Below are 27,212 nucleotides of genomic sequence, written 5' to 3' on the forward strand. Positions count from 1 at the left end.
GCGCAAGCATTCAAATTATCAGCGGAAGTAGTATGATTTAAATAGAAGGAAACAAGTTCGGTGAGAGAGAGTTATTCTTACTTAGCGAGCGCGGAGGTAGTTATAGAGATTTGAAAAACCCCGCGTTGCGGCCTATGTGCTTAGCGGGAAGTAGTTGCAATTGTTCCAGTGAGCTTCAAGTCTGCTGAATTAGCAGCCGTATTGTAAAACGCGGTGAGTTAGTTATTTGAGAGAGCCTCGTAGTTAGAATATTGTCTTTAATTTCTTTTCAGGTTTTTATTTTTATTTTGACTGCCGAGTTGGCACCGTTTGTAAGCGTCAAGAGAACGCAATTGTAAATTAGTACGTTGAATAAAAAGGGACTTAAACCCTTTATAAGACTCTGTGGTTTATACAAGCTTTCACAGTCACCTCTTGGTTGCGTGCTAGTTAGAGGCGCGCAACGTTATATTGGCGCCCGAACACTTATCGAACTGAAATGGCCGAGAACTGGATGGAAGCCGCTGGACAACACCAAGAAATGACAACGCAGTTAGAAGGATTTGGATACCTGGTCCAGACTTTGAGAGCATCAATCAAGCCAAACGTCTATTTCGACGGAAAAAATTCGGTGTCCGTATTTTTAGAAGGTATAGAAAACCACTTTCAGCTCTATCCTGTGCCCGAAAGACAAAAAGTTGCTATCGCCACATCAGCACTAAGAGGACAGGCCGCGCTATGGTGGAAAAATATAGGCAAATTTCTTCTAGGTGAATTTGGAAGCCCGACGTATACTTTTGAAAATTTCAAAAAATCGTTAGTAAAGGCCTTCCCCATAGTGAAAGATCGCGCACGGCTGGAAGCCGAGCTATATAGTTTCTATCAACGGGATACAGCACAATTGACGGACTTTATTTTACGAAAAATCAAGCTAACGGATATGTTGTATGGGAAAAAACCCGATGCGGAGATTATTGAAATAATATTACCAAGATTGTTACCCGCTGTCCAAGACTACTTTGAAATTAGAAACCCAACCACATTGCAGGAACTTTTCGAATTGGCGGTGAAGTTTCAAAATCGCAGAATCGCGGAAAGAGCGAGAGGGGAAACATATTCTCAAAGTACCAGAAGGAAGGAGGAAACAAGAAATGGAAATCGCTCATATGGGGGAAAGAACTATCAAGCTAACGCATCGAAACTTGAAGGGCAAGGCCCAAAAAGAAAATTTGAAAATAAGCATCCGCGTACCCAGAGGACACAGATTGAAAGGAAAGCTTTAAACGACTAGAGGGGCCTGTGAAAGGGAGGGTCCAGACCCCGGAAGTTTTAGAAAAACCCTCAAATAGACATCTAAATACAGTCATCGTAAAAAACTCACAGCTACCAATTATACAAGTCCTGGTTGGCGATGTACCAGTAGAAGCCCTCATCGATACAGGGGCAGAAGGCAATTTCATGAGTGAAAAGTTCTTCAAAAAGAATTTTTATAGGATACGACTCTTTAAAACCAGAAATACGGAAATTATAGCGGCGCAAGGAAAAACATGTCACTGCATCGGGAAAGTAGCATTAAACGTACAGGTAAAAGAGGAAAATCTCAAAGTATTAATTTTTGTGGTGAAACACCTCCAACACTCTCTTATTTTAGGTATGGACTTTTTAAGGGCCGCGAGGGCCAAATTAAATTTTCAAGATAGTTCCGTGGTGCTGGAGATGGACCAGAGGGTGGTGGAACCGGTGGAGACACCTGAATTGGACCTTAGTCATTTGAATGACCAGGAAAGTAAAGCAATACAGCAAGTGGTGAGTAATTTTTCTCATTTGTTTTCAGAAAAGCCGGGAAACTGTCAGATTGTAACTCACAAGATTCAATTAAATGCCGAAAAACCTTGTAGGACTAAACCTTACCGCTATGACAAACAAAAAGACGTAATCATCGAAGAACATATTCAGGAGATGTTAAAGAATAAAATAATAACGCCCATAAATAGTGAATACGCGAGTCCAGTCGTACTATGTAGGAAAAAGAACGAGTTTCCTCCTTCGGATAAAAGGGCTTGGAGGTTTGGTATCGATTATAGAAAACTAAATAGCATAACTAACTTCCCAGTTTACCCTTTGCCGGTTATAGACGAGATCATTAGACAGATCAAATCGACGAGATATATGTCTACTTTGGACTTAACGTCTGGCTACTATCAAATAGCTATGAGACCCGAAGATATACATAAAACCGCGTTTATAACAAAATCGGGCACTTATGCATTTTTACGCATGCCTTTTGGGTTGTGTGGGGCCCCGTCAACATTCCAGAGAGCTATGGACATTGTTCTAAAGCCTGTCCTAGGAAAATCAACAATCTAGATGATATAATTATAACGAGTAGTACGTTGGAACAACACATTAGTGATCTCGAACAAGTTTTTAAATTATTAAAAGAGGCCGGTCTTACAATTAACGCCTCAAAATGCAAGTTCGCAACTAAAGAACTTAAATATCTCGGTTATAAAATTTCGCAAAAGGGTATAGAAACGCAAGATTCAAAAATAAAAGCTATTAAGAATTTCCCACCGCCAAGAAACTTTCGTCTTTCCTTGGACTATGTTCTTACTATCGATCTTTCATAAAAGATTTCGCTAATATTGTTGAACCACTCTTAGTAATCAAAAGAAAAAAGAGTAAATTTACGTGGACAGCGGAAGCTAACACGGCTTTTGAAAGATTAAAAGAAGCGCTTATTAATGCCCCTGTTTTAAAATTCCCTGAGGGGGACGAAAACCTGGAAATTGCGGCAGATGCATCAGACTATGCGGTGGGTGCGGTTCTTATGCAAAATAACCATCCGCTGGCATTTTTTAGTAAAACATTGAATCAAACACAAAGGAATTATACAGCTACAGAAAGAGAAACATTAGCCGTATTAATGGCTGTACACAAATTTCGAGTTTATTTCGGCAAATCGCCAGTAACTGTCTTTTCGGATCATGCGGCTGTTGGTAGACTTTACTCGGGAAAAAACCTAACGCCCAGGTTAATAAGATGGGCTTTAAAACTCCAAGAATATAATATCACAATAAAATATAAACCGGGTAAGGAAAACAATGTAGCTGACGCACTTTCTCGTATAAAACTGGACGATGAAGGAAATGAACTTAAATGCGCTGTGTTGACTTCAAAAATTTTAGATTCTAGAGATACGGTTATTACTGAACTGAAAGCTGATCCTGAATTTGGAAATATCTATGCTTATTTGAAAGACCCCGAAGGCTTTGAGCATACAGATATCGATGCGATAAGAAATAGAGCAAAAAACTATGAAATAATAGATAATTTATTATTCTATACGAAAACAACGAACGAAAATCTTGAGTATAAGCCAGTCATCCCAGCCTCGCTTCGATTAAGCATTTTGAGGGAGTTGCACGAAAAAAAAACAGCGGGCCACCTAGGGGTCAGAAAGACTTTAAAAAGGGTACGCGAGGCGGTATATTTCCCGCAATTATACAAAATAGTAACGGCGTATGTCAGGTCCTGCAATCAATGTCAGTTAATAAATGATATTAATTACAGCCCGGCCGGGTACTTAAATAGCATTCGCGCTACATTTCCGAATGAAATTTTAGGCATAGATCTCCTTGGTCCCTTCCCCCAGAGCGAGTTAAATAAAAATCGTTTTCTTTTAGTAATAGTAGATCATTTTTCAAAATGGATAGAAATTGTTCCACTTAAACGCGCGTCAGCCAAAACAGTCGCAGATGCATTCTTACACAGATACATTTTAAAATACGGTGCACCGATAAAAGTCATTAGCGATAACGGAAAACAATTCATTAGTCAAATATTTGAAAACATATGCAATGGACTTGATATACGCCATATCAAAATGGTTCCGTATAGACCACAGGCTAACATAGCAGAAAGAGTTAATAAAAACATTGTAAAAATAATTCGCAGTTACGTTAGCACACATCACAAGCGCTGGGATGGCTACATAAATGAATTAGCTTATGCTTTAAGAACGGCACATCATGATACTACGGGAAAAACTCCAGCAGAATTATTTTTAGGCAGAAAGTTAATTACGCCTTTAGATAAATTATTCTTTGTGCAACAAAGAGAGCAGGAATTCAAACAAAAGGACGTGCAAAAACTAATTGATCAGGCGTTTAAAACCTCGGATACGGCAAGAAATAGGCAGAAAATTTATTACGATAAAAAACGCCGTGAAGCAGATTTTAAAGTTGGTGATAAAGTATTGAAACGGAAATTTTCTTTATGAAGTGCCCCAGACAATTTTATGGCAAAGCTAGCTCCAAAGTTTGAAGGCCCCTATGTAATTCAGGAAATCAAAGGAGTAGTTTTATATCTTAAAAACGAGAGAGGGGAAATCTGTAAAGCAAGTCCCGACCAGGTGAAAAAATACTATAATCCCAATGATTTTGAAATCCTTAAAAGTTTCTTGCAGGACTCAAGTCTAAACGAAATAGAAGGGCCAGAGACTGCAACAACTATTCCACCACCCAAGAAACGGAGAACTGAAGAGAGACCTAGCACTTCTACAACCCGGACGTCGGTATCAAAAAGAAAAAATGATTATCAAACTCCGGCGTTTAAGAAAAACAAAAGTACAGATGAACCGGGTAAAGAAACCGTGGTAAAAAGAAAAACACCACCTACAAAGGATGGCAGGAGGAATTACACATCAAGAAGAACGCGCACACGGCCACAGAGTCAGGTGCCAGCAAGGCCGCCGTTCCGGAAACTGAAACGCCAACAGGAAGCACAGAAGTACGAGGAACAGAAGAAATTCAAGGACTCCAGACCGGAGGACGTCAAGACCAGCCGTCCCAGGCAGAAACGCAAAAGCCAACAACCAGACGATTACTCCGTCAAGAGGCCAGCATGTAGAGGACGCAAAAGAAAGATCAACGGGGACGACAATTGGAGATCAACAAGGAGAAGATTGACATCCATGACACCTCTAACTTGGGATCAATTTTGTCAAAAACGGATGACGGAGTTTCAAGCATCGAAAACTCAAAGATAAGTTAAAACCTTCTATAAATATTTTTCTCTTTTGTTCCGAAATGTTATGCATAAGTACGAAGTTCTATGTTTTGACGAAAGTCAATATGTCTCGGTTGAGACTTAGTTTTGTTTTACTTTATTTAGCTAAGGCAAAAGTATTATTTTCTTTAAGTGTAAAAGCTAAAAACAAGCATTTTCTGTTGGTCGAAAGACTAATTCTGTTATGTTAAAGCCAAAATTTGGCCGGAGATAAAAATAACTTCGTATTCTTGTATGTACTAATAAGAATTTTAGTTTCAGTGCCGCCAGCTTGGCGAAGGATGAGTAAAGTAAAAATTTATTTTCTCTTATTCATTTTATGGTAAATTGTAAAAAGCATATGTATTAAACTTTTGTAAATGTATGTAAATACTTGCATGTTATGTAAAAGTAGAATTTAGTCTAGAAGCATAAAATTGTAGATGCTAAAAGTGAATGCTTAAAAGCAATGAAGTCAAAATTTAAGTATTAAACTGTTAAGTCATGCTTTAGAGCGAAAGCCTGCATGTTTAAAAGATGAATGAGGGGGAAGTTAGAATGAATGTGTTTTGTAGGGTTCTCCACCTACATTTGAATTTTTAAGAATATTAAAGTAGCTCATTGAGTTGTAGAATGTCGAGTAAGGTGTGTCTATTTGGTTGTTGAATTCTAACAAATCATGGTGGTTAGGGGAAGTGTTGTAAGACTAAAACACGAATATTCCCGTTTGACACCACACACGGTGGAGAGCCAGGGTAAAGTTAAATTAATGCTTGAAAAATTGAATGAATGCGAAGTAAGCAATAACTAAGAAAAACGAAACGTTAAAAACAAAAATTTATTGTGTCAAGAAAGTGTAAATTATAATGTATGTAGAAAGATACTGATACTTATTCCTTCCAGATGCTGGAAGGAAAGACCAAGATTGATTGATGAAGTCCAGGAAAAGTTGCCGTAAGAAGAGAGCTTTATAACGAGCAACAGAATTTTAGTATACAAATTGTTACATAAGATATTTTTTTGTGTAAACGAGGTTCTCGAGAGTTAGTTCAGAATTATAGAAACTTACAACAGGTCGTTTGTAGGACCTGCTTCCAAGTTTTCAAAATTCTGGCAGCGGCAAATGTAGGGTTTATATTTATTTTAACTAACATTTATTTTAAGTTTAAACTATCTTTCCTGTCAATCCTTACTTTCCCCTGGAACTGCCAATGCCAGAATATGTAAATTTGAGTAGAACGCGCAAGCATTCAAATTATCAGCGGAAGTAGTATGATTTAAATAGAAGGAAACAAGTTCGGTGAGAGAGAGTTATTCTTACTTAGCGAGCGCGGAGGTAGTTATAGAGATTTGAAAAACCCCGCGTTGCGGCCTATGTGCTTGGCGGGAAGTAGTTGCAATTGTTCCAGTGAGCTTCAAGTCTGCTGAATTAGCAGCCGTATTGTAAAACGCGGTGAGTTAGTTATTTGAGAGAGCCTCGTAGTTAGAATATTGTCTTTAATTTCTTTTCAGGTTTTTATTTTTATTTTGACTGCCGAGTTGGCACCGTTTGTAAGCGTCAAGAGAACGCAATTGTAAATTAGTACGTTGAATAAAAAGGGACTTAAACCCTTTATAAGACTCTGTGGTTTATACAAGCTTTCACAGTCACCTCTTGGTTGCGTGCTAGTTAGAGGCGCGCAACGTTATAATTTATTTATTTATTTATTTATTTATTTATTTATTTATTTTTTTTTTTTTGTTTTTGTTTATTTGACAGTGACTCTGAGCGCCCATTTTTTAAGAAAAATATTTCTGAAAAGTTGGGAATAAAAGTTGTTGGTTCGGAAAATTTGAATATTTATAGTTTTGGCGCAAAGACTCCCAAATTGCAGGTTTGCCGAAGCGTGGACTTGAAGTTGCGAAATATTTTGAAAGGAAGTGAAGAGTTTATTAGAAATTGACGAAACATCGAAAGCTGTAATAAATATTCCAGTCGAGGTATTTGTGCAGGAATGGAATGCAGAAGATTTCCTTTAACATTTAATTTCAAGGAGTTGTCTAGCAATTGTCAAATTTCATTGTTGATAGGATAAGATTATTACTGAAATTTGACAAAGATATTTGAGGGGTTAATAGCTGTAGAAACTGCTTTTGGATGGTCACTCCCAGGAAAATATGATAAGCAAGTCCATGTCAGTGAATCTCGTTTTCAACGAAAGCGATTCGTTCTCCGTTGAACTCAGGCCCTTTCGGGAACTGGAGAGTTTGGGCATTAGAGATCACGAAACATATATTTTTGGCGTGGAAGAAATGGAAATTCTAAAGGAGTTTAATAAATCGATTGAGTTCATCAATGGCAGATACTGTGTGAAGTTGCCGTGGATAGCTGGTATACAGGAGATATTAGGAAATTATAGCAGTTTAAAGGAAGTTTGTGTTTGAGCCAGGTTAAGGCAACATAATTTGTGTTGTATACTTTTAATTTAACCCACACAAGTGGTGAGGTAGAATAAAATCTGAGTCTGTTTCAAAGTTCAGAAATTCTGTTGGTGAGAATTCACCCATAGAATCTACGTAACACATTAAGTTGATTGTAAGTGAGCTAGATAAGTTTAGTTGAATCCAAGACAGGTGCCACAACACATCAGGCATGGGAAACAATTTAGGTTGGTTTGTTGGAGTTTTTGGCATAAAACCCATTATGTTGCGCCAAACAGAAAGGTTGTGTATTTTCAAAATTTAAGATAATAGAGATAAAAACACATGCACCATTCAGTGCATACTCACGAGTGGAAATTTAAGACAACATTACATATAGGTATAAAAGAGCAAGCAATAAGATTAAATACATAAAATTATTTTACGAAAAACCAGGATATGAAAAACATGAAATACAGATGAAAAAAATCTATAGTCAAAAGATAAATTTTGATGATATGAATAAAACTAGATCCGAGTTAGGTCTTTTAAAGCCCATATTGAAAACAATTTATGAACGATGGCATTCGTAGTAAGAAAATTTTATGTGTCTCAGTGTTTTCGCAGATATACAGTTGACTTTTGAGGCTAATTTAAAAAGCATATCTATAGATGTGCAAAGGAACATAACAACTCCAGATTCACGCTTTTAGGAGAACGTCGAGCAGATAAATTCTGACCGAATAATTTAAAGACCGAACCAAATGAAACAGATCTTTTCAGCATCATTCCTAAACCAATTTTTACATTCGAGCCATTCGACTAAATCTAGACGATGACGATTCATCATTCATCGTATTTTATATTGGACGTTACTGCACAGATTATTAGTTTTTTGGAGGAGGAAACAAGAAAAGTCAACCGCGCCCTCGGTGTGATTCGAGCCACAGATCTTCCAGCTGCCAGCTACATGTGTTAACCATTTACACAACGAGTGCACTTGATGGAGAAACATGATATTCCTTATAAAGTGTACTTAACATTTTTCAAATTATTAGAAAAAATTGGAAAAACACTCGAATTTTAACTAGAGTTGCAGGAAAATATTCAGACCCAAAATATCATTTAAATATGATCTGATAAAACAAGACTTCTTCCATTTCGGTAATCATAATGATTTTGATTAAAATTTGTCTGGTATTGTTTTACATATAAAAAACATGCAAGCTTATATAAAATAATTCAGAAAGTTCCGAAAATCTTGAGAATCCTTAAAAAAAAAAAACATGCAGGTACAGAAATGTTCTCATCTGAACCTTTAAAATGTTGCTCAAATTCCAAAACTAAATTTTGTTTCGATTTCATTCAAAAGACGTTTCTTGCTACTTTTAATTACCTAATAAACGTTTGTAATTTATTTAATCGATAAAATCTACAAAGCATTTATAACGAGTAAGCTTTAAATAAATTGATATATTTCCCATGATGCATTAAAACCATTCAGCTTCCTTAAATTAGATAAAAGAATAAATTTTGAGTATATATCAGTAATATATTATTTTCGTGTAATAACAATTGGTAACAATCAGCAATTTATCGGAAGATATTCTTGGTAAATTTGAAACTGATTTATAGAATCCATACATGTAAATACAATACCTTAAAATCTTCCTTTCTTCAAACTTTTATATTTAGAACAAAGAAATAGTTCTTGGATGAAATCATTTAGATATGTATGTCATTATCGCTTCTGAAGTTTATTAATTGCTTTTAAGAGAAGAGAACCAATTAATGTCTTTACTTCCTCGTGTGCTATATATCGCTCATATGTGATATTAATCAGCATTATTTCCGTAAACATTATTTATCTTGTTTGTAATTTATATTGCATTTACGAAAATGGAAAAGAATTAAAAGGTGCTAGAGATATACGCACATATTCACTTATTTATACACGCATAAATAAAGAGCTAAGAAAAGTAGTTGATAAATCACATCAGCTTTAAGATCCAAATAATGTCATCGATAATAAATAAATCGTTCCTCTAAATTATTTCTTTGATTAATACATATTTATATTGCATATTTAATTTTTTTAGTTTTATGAACATTAAACATTTTTAGATCAATCTGCTTTTTGCTTTTCTTTAACCTGCACACATTTCCGCAGAAGCAGGATTAACCCTTTCCGGCACGCTACCTTTTAAAGTCGGAGTTTTGATTTAAAAAAAAAAAAAGTAGGCAATCTAATTAGGCCTAGAGGAGTACACAAGTAAAATTTTGTGAAGATAGCACTTACCGTTTCAATTCTGTGGGTGTGCCCAAAGTGGGCACACTGATTGAATAGAGCTTCGAAAAGAGTGCTGAAACGAGCATTGTTGTCAATGCCCCGTCTGGGCACACCTAGGGTTCGCCGTTTGATTTTAGGCAAGATTTCAAGGTAAAAATTTAAAACTAATATAGAATAAGGAGATTAGCATATAGGCAAAAAATAACATGGAAATTTCTTTTCAAACAATTCCTTTTATACCCTAAAAAAATCTGGAAGATTTCTTTGAAAAATAAGGGTCTTAAAAAACTAAACATGGCTAAAATATATGGACTAGTTTGTGTTGAGCTGCCATCTACTATAAATAACGAAGGTTCAGAGTAACCTATAATAACCTATAAATCCTTTTTCATTCAATTTTTCTGTGCGTACAGAAGGAAATGTTTAGGTATGTCCAGACCGGACACACTGTGCCGCAAAGGGTTAAAAGATAATACTTTTCACTTGGTACTGTTGGATAGAAATAAGAAAATGTAGTAAAGCATGGTTTACTACTTTATGATGCATTTTGAATCTATTGTATGAATTATTAACTCAGAAAAATTAATGCTGAGCATTTAAGGACGAATTACTACTGAAAGTATTCCCTATTTAAAACTAAAAATTTTAAGTAAACGCTGGAGGAAGGGAAGATAATTAAGCTTGGCATGCTTTTAGCCCATCAATTTCTCACTTTTTCCTTTCATAAATTAAAAAAATTCAGATGGCAGCATGATAAATTCCTCAGAAAAATAATTCTCTAAAAAATAATTCTGAATACAAGCCAATTTGTCTCAAAACACCCACCACAAAAGGCACCTTCCTCCTTAGCCAGATAACCCTCGAGTGCTCTAGCATATTCAAACCCAATCTAAGAAAACTAATAAAAACGAAAGAGAAATTTAAATGTTCTACAAATAATGTCGGCAGAATTATTTTCGTTTTCGATGCGTTAAATCTACCCATTGATATCAACATTAGCATTCCAAAGAGCTATTAGAAGTCCTTTCATTATAAGAAGCTTTTAGCTAAGTGACTATATTTCATATTGTAATGTTGAGGTCACCAAAAAGTTCTTTCCTTCTATTTACCATAGACTGCATTACGAGTCTTTCCTCTCTATTAATTTAACGTTTCTCAGTTTTTATCTGGTCACGGTAAATTTGCAATTTACCTGCTTCGATTCAATATAAGATCAAACAATTTATGTGAATGTTAAAAAAGAGTGCCTCAGGATGTGGAATATTTGATTTTCTCATGCCCTGCATTTGATGGCCCTAGATTATGTTTGCAGAACGAAATGAAAATGTTCGGAGTGACGTGGCCAGTGAACTGTTTTCGTGAAGCCCAGACTGCTGTTCTCAACTTTTGTTCGTTTTATTTATGCATGTAACTTTTAACGTTTTAGTTAACTTACTTCTGTAAGCCCCGTGTTATACATCAGTGGTACACGGGGAGTCTGTATGGTTTCAAATAAAAAAAAAAATAACAATATCAGTTGTAACCCTAATAGGTACCAGGAAATCTTGCTGGAGAAAACTTGTTAGTGACAATGGATTGTTAGTCATTTCTAGTACCAAGACTGGCTTTTTAAAAGCTAAATTCCGCAAATCCCTTCTCCATAAGTTCCGCTGCTTCAAGAAACTATTCATTTGTCTATATGGTGTATATATACGAATTTTTAAAAAAATGGGAACTTTTCAAAAGCCTTCGGCTAAGAATACAGTTTTTGCATTAAGAGAAATAATTTTTAAACATATTAAAAATTAAAATAATTAAATGATGTAGCTGATTAACTAATTTCAGATTCACACGTCATCAGGGGGTAGGTTTAATCTGAAAGTTATCCCTCAACTAAAATCTGGTTTTCCAATAAAATTTCCATGTTATCCTTAAGTATTCAGGAATAACTCATATTTATTTAATTATATACACCTTTTAAAATTTAAGATTCCATCCCTACGTTTTGAAGAAACCGAAATAAAATATATACATTATCAGGTTCAATGTTCCTTCTAACCTTCTTCGGGAACATACAAGGACCTGACTCGGAACAGAGAGCTTACTAAAGCTATGTTCACTAATTGTGGTAAGTAGACAGGATACAGACGAAGGGTATACAAAACCCTTTATTTTTCTCTATATACAATAACTTCCGTACTTCGGAATACACTGACCCTCCACTCGGGGTCTAACGTAAAAAAGTATAAAAATAAAACTAAACTCTAATTTAACTTTAGAATAATACACGTGGAAGATTGGCCTTATAATAACAGGAAGCGTATGTAGCACAGAGACTGTGAACACTACAATACGTTTAATTTATCAAGAGGATTAAAACCTCTGGCCTGGAAGGCGAACAGCAACTGCGTAACTTCTAAGGTAAGCGGCCTGCGTTGACTTACTGCTTCCTCTCTCTCGCTTGGCAAAAAGGCCACACTTAAATACTTGGCGTTCGCCAGACAAACTTTGCATAAAAACCTTCACGCTTATAATTCTGGCCGGAAGTAGAAAATAAGAAGTGATAGTAAAGATTTAAAATAAAATAAACGTTAGTAAAACTTAAGATCCTTACAACATATGGTCACATAGACAAATGAATAGTTTATTGCGTTGTGCTGTTGTCTTTAATATTCTTTACATAAAAACAAGGTGCCATTTGTTATAATGGTCTTGTAAAAACGTTTATTTTTTGTCAGTTACATATGGAAATGTTTTCACTTCCAAAATCCATTTTTGTAATTGCATCTCTACAAACCTCACAGATAATTAAAAATTACATCAGTTGCCAAAGTACTTGCTTTTATTATAATAACAGTACTATAATGAAAATGCAAAATGCAGTTTCTGTGGAATGTCTAGACGTGATTTAGAACCATACAAATAAACTACACCAGACATGACTAAATCTCAAAGTCCATAAAACAGCCCGCATCATGTCACTGAAAATAAACCAAAAGATGACTGAATCGCATGGAACAGAAGCTGAGAACTGGTTGGATTACTTCTAGTGAATTTAATTACGTACGTAAGTGAACTGAATATGCGTTCTCCGGGACAAAATCAATTAATAAGTGGTATTTCAAAGATTAATATCACTCAGAATTAAACGTAAATTTGCTGCAGTCTCAAATTAATAGCAATGATTAAATTCACTTTGGAAAAATTTATGTAAAAAGCAAAAGATGAGCAGCATTGAATGCCATTTTTCCTGGAGAATTAGAATAGATGTTAAAGGATATAGAATTAAAGTATCTCTTGAGCGATGAAAAGAAATGAATATGATTTAAATGTCTCTTTTTAAGAGACAAATGTACAAAATAAATAAACACATAGGGAAGAAATTTCAAAATGTCAAGAAATACCAGTTGCATTTCAGTACCCATGTTAGTCTGTTCTCGGGCAAGACCAGGTTACCTGCGAAGTTATGAACAGACTATAGAGAGTTAAAACACAAACGTCAAGAAACAATCGAAATGAATTTTGTTTCTAAATAAAGGGTTATCCAACCTGTATGTACCTGACTTAAGACAAATATCCAGCACTCCACAAACAAAGCCGTTTCATAAAACCCCTTTTTAAATCATTTAATAGTTTAGGTACATTTGAGAGGAAAGTATGGATCGCACGAAAAGTGAAACAAGAACAAAACTTTCAGATGAAAATCTTGAATATATTCTTTTCAGGCATTACCAGATACATCAGTTTAGCGATAAAGTCAATGGCATTCAAAAGTTAGATGTAACGGATCACATTAAAATATCACTTTCATATTTTTCCTTATAAACATCTTTGGATTGAAAAATAAATGTAATTTTATCAGCCGCAACAGCAATATATATTACACTGTTACTGTAATTAACCATTAATTCTGTATACACGGATTTGCTGGGAGACGTGGCCACTGGTATTGGGCAAGAGGGTTTGAAGTTCCGAAAGGTTTGATACCCCTGGACTACAAAGGACATTTCGCCATGATTGTCGTTTCTTTAATCGCAGCACCGCCCTAATCGCTTAGCAACGCTGATCCCCCTTCGGGATGGGTCCTGGTTCGAATCCCTCAGAAGGAAGGGTTGTTTGTATGTGTAAAGTGTCTATGTGGCATGGGACACTTAAAATACTAGCAAGCCGCATGGTTTGGTGGTGGGGAAAGAGGAGAGGAGCGGACCATTCCCTGAAGTGCTCTCCAGCAGAACTGGAGCGGAGTAATACAGTTACTGCGGAGTCACTTTAACTGCATGCAGGGCCGGCGTTAGGCATTTTGCCGCCAGGTTCAGGCTCTGTGAGATCTAAATTCTGCTGTCTGGTGCCTCTCTAAATTCAAAAAACAAATTGCTGCTCCTAAAGTCTGCTGCCCAGTGACTCTCCTTAATCCTAAAAATTTTTAAATCTCTAAATTTTTTCGCTCGGTGCTTCTCTAAATTAAAAATATTTTGCCGCCCCTTAATCCCTCCTGCCTTATAATCTTCTTCCCCACAGACCGCACCAGCTCTGATGCCGACCCTGTCTGTACGATCAATCGTGAAATTTTTGTATCCTGCGCTCTTGTACCTGTAATTATCTAGTAACTCTAATCAATAATGCTTTAGTTGCCAGGATGTTCTTTCTTACACTATCCTCATTGAATTAAAATTAAGAAACCTGAATCTTTTTTATGATGTGACAATCCAATAACTACTACTACTTGATTAAAGGCTGCAAAGACTAAATTTTCAGAAACGTCAAAAAAGATAAGATTTATGCCATACATTTCACTCGTTGTCGTTCTCATTGTATGTCAGATAAGACTTATGCCATATATTTCACTCGTTGCAGTGGATATGAGATTGATGACTTAGGCCTAGAGCTTTTCATGTGACATAGAATAAAATATATTTTAGGATGTACCGTATTTGACGGCATATAAGACGCACCCTTATTTAGAAGGCCACACACATTTAGATGTAGAAAAAGTTATGTGTGTCTAGACCTTTATCTGGGCTAAAAATAGTATTCAGTATTGAAAGTTAACCTGTGTCCTTCACGTATAAGACGCAGGTAACTTTTTTGAGACCAAATTTAGGAAAAAAGGTGCGTCTTATATGCCGTCAAATACGGTAATTACTTTTTATTTTATTTATTTATGCATTTGGATGTTCAGTACTTTCATTTGGCTCTAAATCAAACCTTCAATCAGGCAACCTGTTCAGAGCTTACAATATTTTCTGTATTCTCTGGGTATCCTTAGGATTTGGTGAAGAGAGGGGGAAAAGTAGCTAGAACGACACAAGTAACAAAAACAACAAACAAGCGAGGAGGGGGGAGAAGAATGTATGAAGGAGAAGTTATTTCTCAGGAGATGTCAACCACTCTGAATATCAGAAACAAGATGATAAGCTCGAGAAAAAACTTGGTTTGAACGAATTTCACCATGAAGTCAGCTACGATTGACAAATAAATGAATGTGCGTACTTTATAACGGATATGACAGAACAACAACAGACAGCAGCTGAGCCAGAAAATTATCTCGATGCTGCACATGTGGATCGCGGTCGGTGAATGAGCTCTCCAAAAGCCATTGGAGTGTCTAAACGATGAAATTACTGTCATGAACAATGAAACACACGTATATGTTTGGAAAAATGTTTTTGCCATAAAACTAAGCTTGAAATTGAGCAATAAATTTCAAAATGAAAATTTTATCAAATAATTTTTCAAAATAATAATAATAATAAAAGACTAAAATCGATAAAAAATAAATTTAACATTTATTAACTGAGATTTCGTTCATAGTATGGGTGAAATACGAAACGTTCAATGGACGATGCGAATGCTTGTTTTGCAGTGCATCTCTGGCCACTGTAATTTACATGGTAGCAATCAAGCAGATTTTCTTGCGCAAACGGGTGCCATGCTGTTACACGGTACAAAACGAGAAACCTCTCCTCACCTCTAAACTATTTATATGACAATTTATGCAGTCAATATACCACAATAAACTCTTGTGCAAAACTGTAGCCAACTATGGAACAAATTTTCTTTTAGATATACCTGATAAACCAAGACGGGAGGCAGTGGCTACTTTTTGACTACTTATAGGACATGATTGCCTGGATGCGTTTCTCCGTCATATTGGCTTTCTCACTGATGCTGGCTGCCCCTTGTGTGACAAAAACGAGCCTATGGACCAACATCACCTGCGTGTCTGCGGAGTTGTCTATGGAAATATTCATGCTTATGGATACTGGGGGGGGGGCTGAGAAAACTCTTGCGGCGATCACCTTAGGACCTCTTGAAATTTTTGATGTTGTTTTTAGTACTTGTATTCATTTTTTTCTTCTTTGTTCATGTGCCCCGCCATTGGAATTTGAAAATGTGCTCATTGTAGATGTTGTTCTGAATAAAGCTTGTACAATTTTTTTTTTTTTTCATTTATGGTTTAAGTAAAAGCAGTCTAATTTTTCTTGAAAATTCGTTTTTAACTCCGATGTAACTCGATTAAAAAAACACATTTCCTTTCGTTAGTTAGTCTTCTCAAAACAGATTTTCAAAACTTTTATCCTATTTTCTGCAATTTCATTTTTGTAAAGCTACATTGAAATGCAGAATACTTTTTTCCAGTGAATCTTCTAACGTTCATAAATAGACCTGAGAAAGTCTATAAATTGCTATTTGTAATTTTTGAACTGAACATTGAAACAAGCCTTTTCCTTTGTATTTGTATATATTTGTATTAAAAATGAATTCATTAAAAGTTTGCCTCCTGGGACAAAAATATTGAGATATTGCGTTTCCTAGATATCTGAGTGTGTATATAAGTTTCTTAATGCTTTCATGAGATCATTAATCTTTGAAACTTCTAGCTGAAGTAATAGCATACGTATAATTCTTTGAAGAATTTATGGCATCTACTTTTATACAAAAGATTCAGTGGAGTTACCTATTGCTGGAAAAGTTGAAGTACTGCAATTTATATTGAGGTTTTGGTTAATTATAAATATAAAAGTTAAAAACTAACATAGCACCTTTAAGTCAGCATTTAAATAAGCATTTATTTGGTAGTCTAAAACGTATCTTGAGCCTTTTGCTCACGAGATGCGTTGGTGTTCCTAATCTTAAGGTATACGAATCCCAACGAATCAGGCTGAACGTCATTTAACAGCTGGTATTTGAAGTTAGTGGATATGCAAAAAATGCTGAAATTCTTACGCTCAGACAACGCCAGACAGCATACATCTTTAACGACCCGTCAAAAAATCAGAAAACATAACTAAGAAGTTTTAATGTATCCACCATATAGTACAGCCTAACATCATTACATGAACATTTGTTTCGCTCTCTATAGAACTCCTTGAATGATGTTTAGTTTCAAAAGAGACCTATATGAAAACCACGTGTCACAATTTCTTGACCAGTAACCACAGTCCTTCTCTAGTGACGGATGGTGTTGCCGGAAAAATGGAAGAAGGCCATTGCACAAAACGGTGTCTGTATTTTCAAAATGTTATTTATCAATAACAATAAATATATTTTCAGCTCCAAAGGCTCAATACGTTTTAGACAATTCAATATTTGCGCATAGAAAAAAAATCATTTGCGATTTAAGTAACAATAATAATGCCAACAATGCTGCAGATCTATTGGGGAATTTAAGGCTAAATCAATGCTCAGTCCACATTCGCACACTAAAAGAAAGAATCCTAATCATGATAATTTTGAAGTCTTTTTTTTAAAGGTCAGTTTCAAATTCTGATCGTAAAGCGTAACCTCATTGAAAGCTGAAATGTCTGAAACGTTTCGGACGATATTTTGGGAACATTAAATCTGAAATCACAAAAGATATTCGAGTTATTGCTCTAGTAAACTTCTTTTTGTTTTTTTCTCACATTACTACCAAAAAAAAAAAAAAAATTGTCGTTTAGGGTCCAATTTTCAAAAAAAGTTAAAAGTTATTCTTATTTGACATTAAAGACATGTATCTTATTTGACATGTTATTCTTATTTGACATGTTTTTAAATTAAGTTGAATAAATCCTCTAACTTTGCATAATTCTACACATAAAAGACATTCAGCATATTTTTCATACAATTGTATATTTTATATTCCTTTTACATTTTTAATGGAAGATATTAACATTTTGCAACTTTTCAGATGCTTTATATTAAAATTCTGTTAAATAGTAATTAAAGCCTTGTTATTTAGTTGGATACTTCAACGACAAATATCACTCTTACAAATTACCCGAACTACTTATTTTAAGTGATCTGTGAGACTACTTTTAAAATTTGATCCTTGAAGTACTATGGAAAATTTAGTATAATCAAAATTCAGTTTAACATAAATATGCAGACTACAGCAAAACACAAAATAGTATATACTAATACTTAATATAATTTTATAAGTCAAGGACTTAACATAAAGTGAGTTAGCTACACAAAATTAGCAATCAGATTAGTAGTTATTATATAAATATTTAAAATAATTAAAATCCATTTACACTACCAAAAATTTTAAATACAATTCCAGCTTTCTGTACAGCATACCAGAGTATTTTTGTTTTATGATAAAGAAGTAAATATTAATTTTGGTCATTTGTCTGCGTCTCAATAAACGCAAAACTAGCAAGAATTATCTGCCTAAAAGGAGGCACGCCTTCGTAGAATTGTTCTAGAGTGAAATAGGCTTACTTTGAAGTTACACATAGAAGAAATTATAAAAAGGCCATACAGTCAACCCCTTCGCCAGGACATGAACACGGATACAACTACCGAGTTCGATGGTCTTACTTACTCGTTATACTAATCGTACTAATTAATAATTGTGCATAAAGGCAATTACGGAAAATGATTTGATAATTTTAACACCTATAATTAACAACTGTAGTTAAAAGCAATTACAGCACGTTTTCAGCGCTATTTGCAAAAATAAATATCCAGCATATGAATAAAGAAATTGCAATCAGAACTTAAAAAAATATAAACTAGAAATAGCTGCATAAAAAATTCTTAAGTTATTTTGAGTAAAGTAATTTAACTTATAACTTATCGATAATTAGAGCAAGCGTGGTTCACTTAATAATCTGTCAGTATTTTGAACAGTGTACTTTATTGTATAATCTGTAAGTATTTTGAATAGTTACTTATATAATCTGTTTCATAATATAATCTGTATAAAATAATATAATCTTATATAATCTGTTTGTTATGTAACGTTATATAATATGAACAATTACTTATCTTATATCTGTCTAATGTGATCACCAACTTCACGAAAACTATTAGTGTTTAGTTGCCTTAAATGGTATAAATGGCTTTATTGGTATAAAATTGTTCAAATATAAATATTCGAGAAACGGAGTAACGCGATAAATGAAGCAGAACCAGAAATCTCCTTTAAAATGTTCATTTTTGTCCTTTATAGGACATTTTATAATGTTCCCAAATCACATACTCTTTTAACTATTTTGATGCGTAGAGTTTCCGAGATTTCCGATTTAACTTATAACTTATCGATAATTAGAGCAAGCGTGGTTCACTTAATAATCTGTCAGTATTTTGAACAGTGTACTTTATTGTATAATCTGTAAGTATTTTGAATAGTTACTTATATAATCTGTTTCATAATATAATCTGTATAAAATAATATAATCTTATATAATCTGTTTGTTATGTAACGTTATATAATATGAACAATTACTTATCTTATATCTGTCTAATGTGATCACCAACTTCACGAAAACTATTAGTGTTTAGTTGCCTTAAATGGTATAAATGGCTTTATTGGTATAAAATTGTTCAAATATAAATATTCGAGAAACGGAGTAACGCGATAAATGAAGCAGAACCAGAAATCTCCTTTAAAATGTTCATTTTTGTCCTTTATAGGACATTTTATAATGTTCCCAAATCACATACTCTTTTAACTATTTTGATGCGTAGAGTTTCCGATTTTTATGATAAAATTGGAAACATTAAATATTTTAACATATTTCTTGTTAAATAAGCATTTTAAAGGTAAGTCTTTGCTCAAAAATGTGCAATAAGATATTTTATTGTCTGTTTATTCGAAAAGAATTAAAGATGAAATTAGTAATTACCAAAATGCTAGAATTGTACATCATTCTTGTTTGACGTCACGCAGTAGTAGGTTTTACTTTCAGCTTTGAGCTTACTGAAAAAAAAAAAAAAAAAAAAAAAAAAAAAAGGCGGAAAACTATTTTCAGTATTTAACGTTCAAATAAGCACATGATATTAATAACATTAATATTCGTTAACTAAAAATAATTTAACAAAAGTATAGCACTAAAAATTAGCAACAGGGATAAATAAAATCATTAAAAAGAAAGAAATAATGCAAATTAAGGACACTTCAAAATTGTGAGTACTGCACAAATCTAGAAATGAAATTAAATAAACAAATAAACAAATTATAAAATTCAAAGCAGGAAACTTTTCAAACAAAAGGAACAAAAACAAATTATGACAAAAGAACTCACAAAAAAGTAAAATAAGTAGGTCAACAAAATGTAATTTGTTATCATATTTATTTAAAATTACAAAAATGTTTACAGCACAACACATTTACAAAATTTTGTATACTTTAAATCAGTGTTGTCAGACTACTGCTCCATCCCTCTCAGTTTTTTGGGGAGAGAGGGGAAGGAATAGGGCATTTCAATAAGTAAAAGTTAAATAAAATATATAAAGGTATGCTAAATATTTATTTATACTTTGACTGATTATATACTTAATACATATGCATTATTTATGTGATTATGAATGGGAATTATTATCATTATTATTATTAGCAAATATAAATAAAAATATTTTTATTGATTTCGATAAGCTTATATAAAGTCTAAATTTAAATATTTTACTTTTCATTGGACATTTGATCTTATCTAGCCATAAATGCTTTATTTTTCCCCTTTAAGGTGAAAGTTTTAATTTTAATTAAATTATGAATACTTCGTATTTTCTATTAATTCAAACTAATATAAATTGCATTAGTGGGATCTCAGTTAAAATATTATCAAAAATCATTTTAAAACTTAATAAAGAAATTACTGTTGAATACATATTGCTGAAATTAATAAAATTAAAGACAAAATTTTAAAGTAAATTATGCTGCATTAGGGAGAAAGTAAATAAATGAATATAAAATAGCTTCTATGTTAAATAAGTGTCAGGTAACACTCATAGATGGCGCCACTATAAGCAGCTATTTGAAGACAGTTTTATTCTATATTGTTAACTGCCGTCTGCTCAACACCTTCTCTTTTACGATTCCCATACGCTTTTGATTTTGAAAACACAGTTTGACACAGTTATTTAAGCTTTCATCATAAACAATCTATTCATTTTTTTTTGTCTAAGATGTATTTAACGGTTTCGGTAATACGGCCTACATTAATTTTCGATTGAGTGTAATATATCAAAATCACATTAAAAAAAATTTCTCTGAATTTTTCTTAAGAACAATTTAAATAATACAAAAAAAAAAAAAAAAAAAAAAAAAAAAAAAAAACTAAATATAAATTTTTTCTCATCGCTTCTTATATCCTAATATCTACATTCGCGATATATGCTCATGAAGATGTTTTAAGTTTTGGCAAGTATTTTGTAAACTATGTTATCGCTATTTAATTAAAGATAATAACGAATTCAACGAATAGAAGGCAGCACGATAGCAACAGCCGTAGAGAGAGAAAGACAAGGACGAGAGTAGTGGATATTTTGCATTTGTATAGCATTGTTGTTATTAAAGTTAAAAGATTCCAGCTTGTGAAAGCCATCTTAGTGAGATAACTAAACATCGATACGATGAATTGAGCTGGAAAAGACATCAACAGATATTTTTTAAATTATTCAATCATTTTTTGTATTTTTTTTTCTGTGATATTTTTTTAAACTATTCATCAGTTTTTAACTATTTTTTCAGATATTTTTTAAACTACTCGACATTTTTACCTAATTTTTGTATGATATTTTAAAAATTATTCGATGCGTGTTTAAGAAGCTATGCATTTAATAACCACTAATGCTATCGATAAATAAATTATATATTGAACACACTTGTGTTTTAACTCTTGTGTTTAATCATTCAGATAAATTTTATAGAAGAATTATGTAAATACGATCAATCTAATTTCAAGTTAACTGCTGACAAATATTCGACACATGTGAATTCTCAACAAATACATAAGTAATGCTTAAACCACTGATTTGAATTACAAATTATATGTTTGTATCATTTGATATTTTGAGAAGAGATCTCGCAAAACGCTTAAATTAAAAATTGAAAAGGAAAAAGTAGTGCCGCAACTGAATAGTAAATGAAACTAAGGATTTTCAAAGACACAAAGTATCTTATTTGAAAGAAGAATAAATAAATAAATTAAATAAAAGGGATCAGATACATTATATATACCATCAGAAAACATCTTTTATTACTTAAAATATTGCTACAAATGTTCATAAAAATTATCAATTCGTTATATTGAACATTAATTGTATTAAAATTGTGTCAGAGTACCTATCAATAGTAAAATAAAATATTTAAATTATTAAGTAGTTTGTTCATCGCGTTTAAATCGTTCATCTTGTTATTCACGAGTTAAATTTTAAATTTAATAATCTTAAATTTTCCGAGCAACAACATTGTGGGGCATGTGGACGGTAAATTAAAGATGTTATGCTTCGTGCAATAGCAGCATTTATCAAGCGCTGCTTCTTGGCTGGCATTTTCCGAGGTAAGATCATGTGTATGGATTTTATTTTGCCAGAAGAGGGTTTTATGTGCTATCTGAAAACTATACTCTTCCTTTGAAGCCATGAGAGGACCATCCAGTTATCCAAAGAAGTTAGACCGAATATTTGTAGCAATTGAGTTCTATTGAATATGCCATCAGCATGATCTTTATAGGTCTATTCAACGCTGCTCCAGCTTTTATTACCCTATGTTCCGAGGTTATTACTTGTTAACCTACAACAATGCTTCCAACTTTTAGTCTCGCGGGTCCACATACATATGACTGCAAATTGTCGCTACCATTTGGGCATAGCTGCTCTGAGAAACAGAGTGAGAGAAAAAGGAAAGGTTCTTATAAAAGAATTAGGTAACAATAAAAAAAGAAATTAAATACGAATAGATACTAACCATTAATTCATATTTATACATTAACAAATATACATAAATATTCAAAATTATGTAATAAACCCGCCAAAATTTGTCTCGGAATCCCCACTTCAGGAACCACTACGCTATTTCTTTCCTTCATTAAGCACTTACACACTCCATTCCAAAATGCTGCCTGACAATAGTCGAGCGGCGAAAGCTACATTCCAAACGGCTATTCGTTTCTGATTCGATTTTTAGTGACTGAAAGGGTTGATTTAATGAACCTTTTGTCCATCTTCCCTTGTGAAACGTAAATATGAACAAGGTTTCCCTTCATTTAATGAAGATATCCATTGAGTACTTTGACACAGATAATGAACCTAACCTAACCCAAGTTACGATGAATCAAGTGAATTAATATTAACTTTAATAAGCTGTATATACAGAAATTTAATTAGCTGTATTTCAGTATACAGAATGAGTCCGAAATATCCTTGCACTATAAAATAAATGCGACGTATTGCTGTATATTGTAGAAGGAAACGATACATTAAACTTGAAACTTCATTTTTTCATTTCAAATAAGAGTCACGTTCAGAGTTTCGCCATTAGCTAACATGAAACTGAACACATAGTAGCAAGTTACAATTGCAACGACAGCGATTACGTACTAGAACGTTTATGAATCCACGAGTTAAGCGCGATGTGATTTTAATGTAACATTGTTAGCATCGACTATGGGAAAATGGAGCAAACGACTGTATACGATAAAAAAATATTCAGAAAGAAAAACACCCCGGGCTGGATCGGCAATAACACTGCTGCAACATCAATAACAATTGCGGAAAGATTCGCTAACAGGCTAAGGAGAAAAGCAATAAACTGAGTATGATAGATATTGTTGGGCAGTTCTTCAGTTTAAAGAAGTAACTTTCAAATGGCATTACATCACTTCCTGTAATCATAATATTACTATCAAACTACGTAGTTAAATGTGTAGTAATACTATGCACCTAATACTATGTGTATGTATCCCTTTCATGATTATTCATTATTATTTAAATGTTCAAAATACGCGTATATATATTTGTGATTTTTTCTTAACTTTATGATTACTAATAATTACTCAAATTTAAAACTGAACAAATTCGCTTTAATTTTCCTAAAAAGGTGCTACGTACTTATTTTTTTAAATCTAAATTCAGTTTATGCTTAATATCCTTCTTGATATATTATTATCCTATTTTGTTTTTCATTAAAAAACAACTGAAGAATCTGTTGCACTAGTTGTGATGGCTGACTTTCCAAAACACCTGTCTGCTGTTGATAAATATGGTAAAATTCAATATGGTAAATATGGTAAAATTCAACTGTGCACTTTTTTTCATTTTTTGAAGATAAGTGCAATTTTCAAAATTGCTGTTTTGTTACGATAAAAATTTCTTTTGCATGACAAAAATATGCAGTTTTTCAAAGTGAAAAAACCTTTTTCAGTCGAAATAACAGCTGAAAAGACTAAGAGTGTCGCAAGCCTACACGTGGCTCATTAAAAAATCGTTGATTTGTTCGGCTTGCGAAAATACCTCATTAGTCTTTAAGAATATGATTTCCTGAAGGTAGAAAGACTATATTATAAATCACAAAGGTTTAGCAATTTTGTTTCTCAGAAGTTGGCTGAACAGTTAATTAATTATAATAAAGCACTCGAACGCTACCCATTCTCTATGGTGGAAGCCAAATTTAACTTCTGCATTCTGTTACAATTTTTTTAATCTCTTTCATGTCTCAGATCTTTAACTTAATTAGAAAACTTGGAAGAACTAGCAATGCTAGACACTTACATCATTCATGCTTTAATATATTTTAATATATTCTTGCCTCAAGTAAATACACCATTTTAAAATAATATATTCAAAGGAAGGAGGGGGTCGGAGGAAAGAAAAGCGCATATAATAACCTTTATTCTAAATTCAACGAAAGCAGACGAAGTATTCAAAAAGATTTTCACTAAGGAATTGCTGAAGTTACACAAAGTTATTTTGTAAACAAATAGTTGATTTTAAATTTAGTAGAAAAGCTTACATTGGCGCAGATTTGCTTTTTTGCTTTTTTTTCTTGAGGTTACTTTTTTTTTTTTTTTTTTTTTTTTTTTTGCCTAATTTTAAATTCTTTATCGGAGTGATTACCTTCCCATTGGACCCAGTGGAAAAGTCGTTGAACACTGGTAGCTCAACCCGGGTTAAATCCGGGCGAACAGGCTGGCTGTATGGGCGTTTTCTGGTTTTCTCCTTATGAAACGTGGATACGAGCCCGTTCCCTTAGAAAGTCCTCCGCGAAGCATCTCTCAGACAGATAGCCCGCGTATTCTTTGCCATAGTAAGTAAACTAAACCCTTCCACTTAAATAAGTGATTCTTGAAAAGCAAATGACGGCTATTGTAATTGTAAGCAGGGCAAAGAGCTTCGTCGGTATTTTCGTGGTCTTTCACATGCGAAACGTAAACAAAAACTATTTTCACTATGAAAAGCTTCCACGGAGGAAATCCTTTTAAGGCAAAATCTCCAAAGCACTCGAGTTAACCTAGATTCTCCACATTTGATTTAACCTAGATAGTCCACAATAAATATTATTGGATGATGGCAAATCACACTAGGGCTATCTGCCTAAGAAAAGGGATCCTTTCGTGTAGGGCCATAGAAGGAAAACTGACTCGTAATTATGTTACACACGGGAAAAACCAGGAAAACTCCAATGCATCAGCTAGTTCACAGAGATTTGAACTCGGCTGCAACTAGCAGTGACCAGTGGTCTTAATTACTCTACCACTGATGGGCCTCCTTGCTTGCCTAGGTAGGAGTGAGTTTCATTTAAACAAGGGAAACTAACGTGTATTTACATTGTATTATACAATAGTGCCACAACGATAGCAGTTAAGATTTTTCTGGAAGCAGAACATCAGTAAAAGACACCAGGCATTCAGGTGATTTTGTCTGCTTGTTCGCAGGTATATTAAATCTAACGTCCGAAGAAGCAGATTCGATACTGAGAATTCGGGGGAGAGCACAGATGTAGACTTTTAAAGTACAGTAAACTGTTATATCAAGGATGTTTCATCCTCAGCCAATGGTCGCTACTGCTGAGTTCAAATGCAATTAATAAAATTTAGTATTTTTTCTTACATTCATTTAATTTTTCTGCCTACAGATAATTCCTACACCGAAGTTTTTTTTTTTTTTTTTTTTTTACAAATCTTTAAAAAAATTACGAATTCGAAATTTTCATCCCACTATAAATTAATGTTCCTTTCTTACCTATTTGTTTATCTTTGAAACTATAACTAATGCAGAAGAACACTGAACAAACCTGTGAAAAAAACTAAAGAAAAATAGGAATTTAAAATGCCATTTTAGTTCAGGTTCAACATACCTTTTACTACGTCAGTTTATAAATAAAAAGTTTCTAAATACCTCAGATTATTTAATAAATTTTTAGAAGATTAAAAATGTCGTTGTTTACATTTCTAGTAACAATTTTTTCTAGCAACTTTAGTTATAAATGTACTCGGCTTATTTTTACCTCCCTAACATTTTCTTAACAAATGCATAAAGCACGTATTTAAGATTTTCATAAGAAATTGAAGTAATTACATATGTCGAAAACGTGACGTAGTTTCCTTAGCATTGACCCAGACCTTCATAAATTAACTAACTTGACAGCTGTAGACAAAGTTAAGCTTAAAAATCTTAACGAACTCTTGACACTTTCTGAGGTAACTGTGATATAGTAAGTAAATGTTATAAATGCTTTGAAGCAACAAGAATCTACTTATGCTATTGTTATGATGATTCACCTTTATACTAGTTCAATTAGGTTAGTTATTAAGGAAAGGTATTAAGGGTTGAATGCCTTAACCTTTGTGAAGGAAAAAGATCGCCAGATCGAACATCTTTTTCTCAATTAACATAATTGATGTATTAGATTTTACATTTTCTTTCATGTCTGTTTATTAAGCATGTAATCAGAAATGTGAGCAGAATCACGTGCAGTTTCATTGAAATAAAAATCTAAGAGAATCGTTTCCCTTCTTTTTTATGCTAAATTACAGTGACAAGACAAGTATTACTGGCTCACATATAAGACAAATGTCTCATTAAAAATACCCTTCTGAAATCATACGACTCTTACGTGCGACGACTAACATTTAAAAGATATATCATAATAATTTACTGCTATTATCATAAATTTCGTATCAAAAGAAATCGTATTTCTATAATTTTTCCGGAATGTATGGTAATTAGACGGTTTAAATTATGTTTTTATAGAATATTTTCAATAAATAAAGCCCATAAATGCATTGTCAATTTACATGTAAGGTCT

The 27,212-nt window shown here is 33.3% G+C and overlaps 1 protein-coding gene across 4 annotated transcripts in view; it reads right to left on the reverse strand.

Moving 5' to 3' along the window:
- Eip74EF (Ecdysone-induced protein E74) overlaps positions 1 to 27,212 on the reverse strand; it is a 560,026-nt gene that overhangs the window by 337,236 nt on the left and 195,578 nt on the right. For all 4 annotated transcript variants that reach the window (XM_085809754.1, XM_035350255.2, XM_085809753.1 and 1 more), the window contains one exon: positions 19,813 to 19,886. The gene's annotated coding sequence lies outside the window, so the exon portion shown is untranslated. The remainder of the gene's footprint in view (positions 1 to 19,812; positions 19,887 to 27,212) is intronic.

This window comes from Stegodyphus dumicola, chromosome X2 (genome assembly GCF_044657685.1).
Source record: "Stegodyphus dumicola isolate Sdum_Otavi_A_Nest chromosome X2, ASM4465768v1".
NCBI lineage: Eukaryota > Metazoa > Arthropoda > Arachnida > Araneae > Eresidae > Stegodyphus > Stegodyphus dumicola.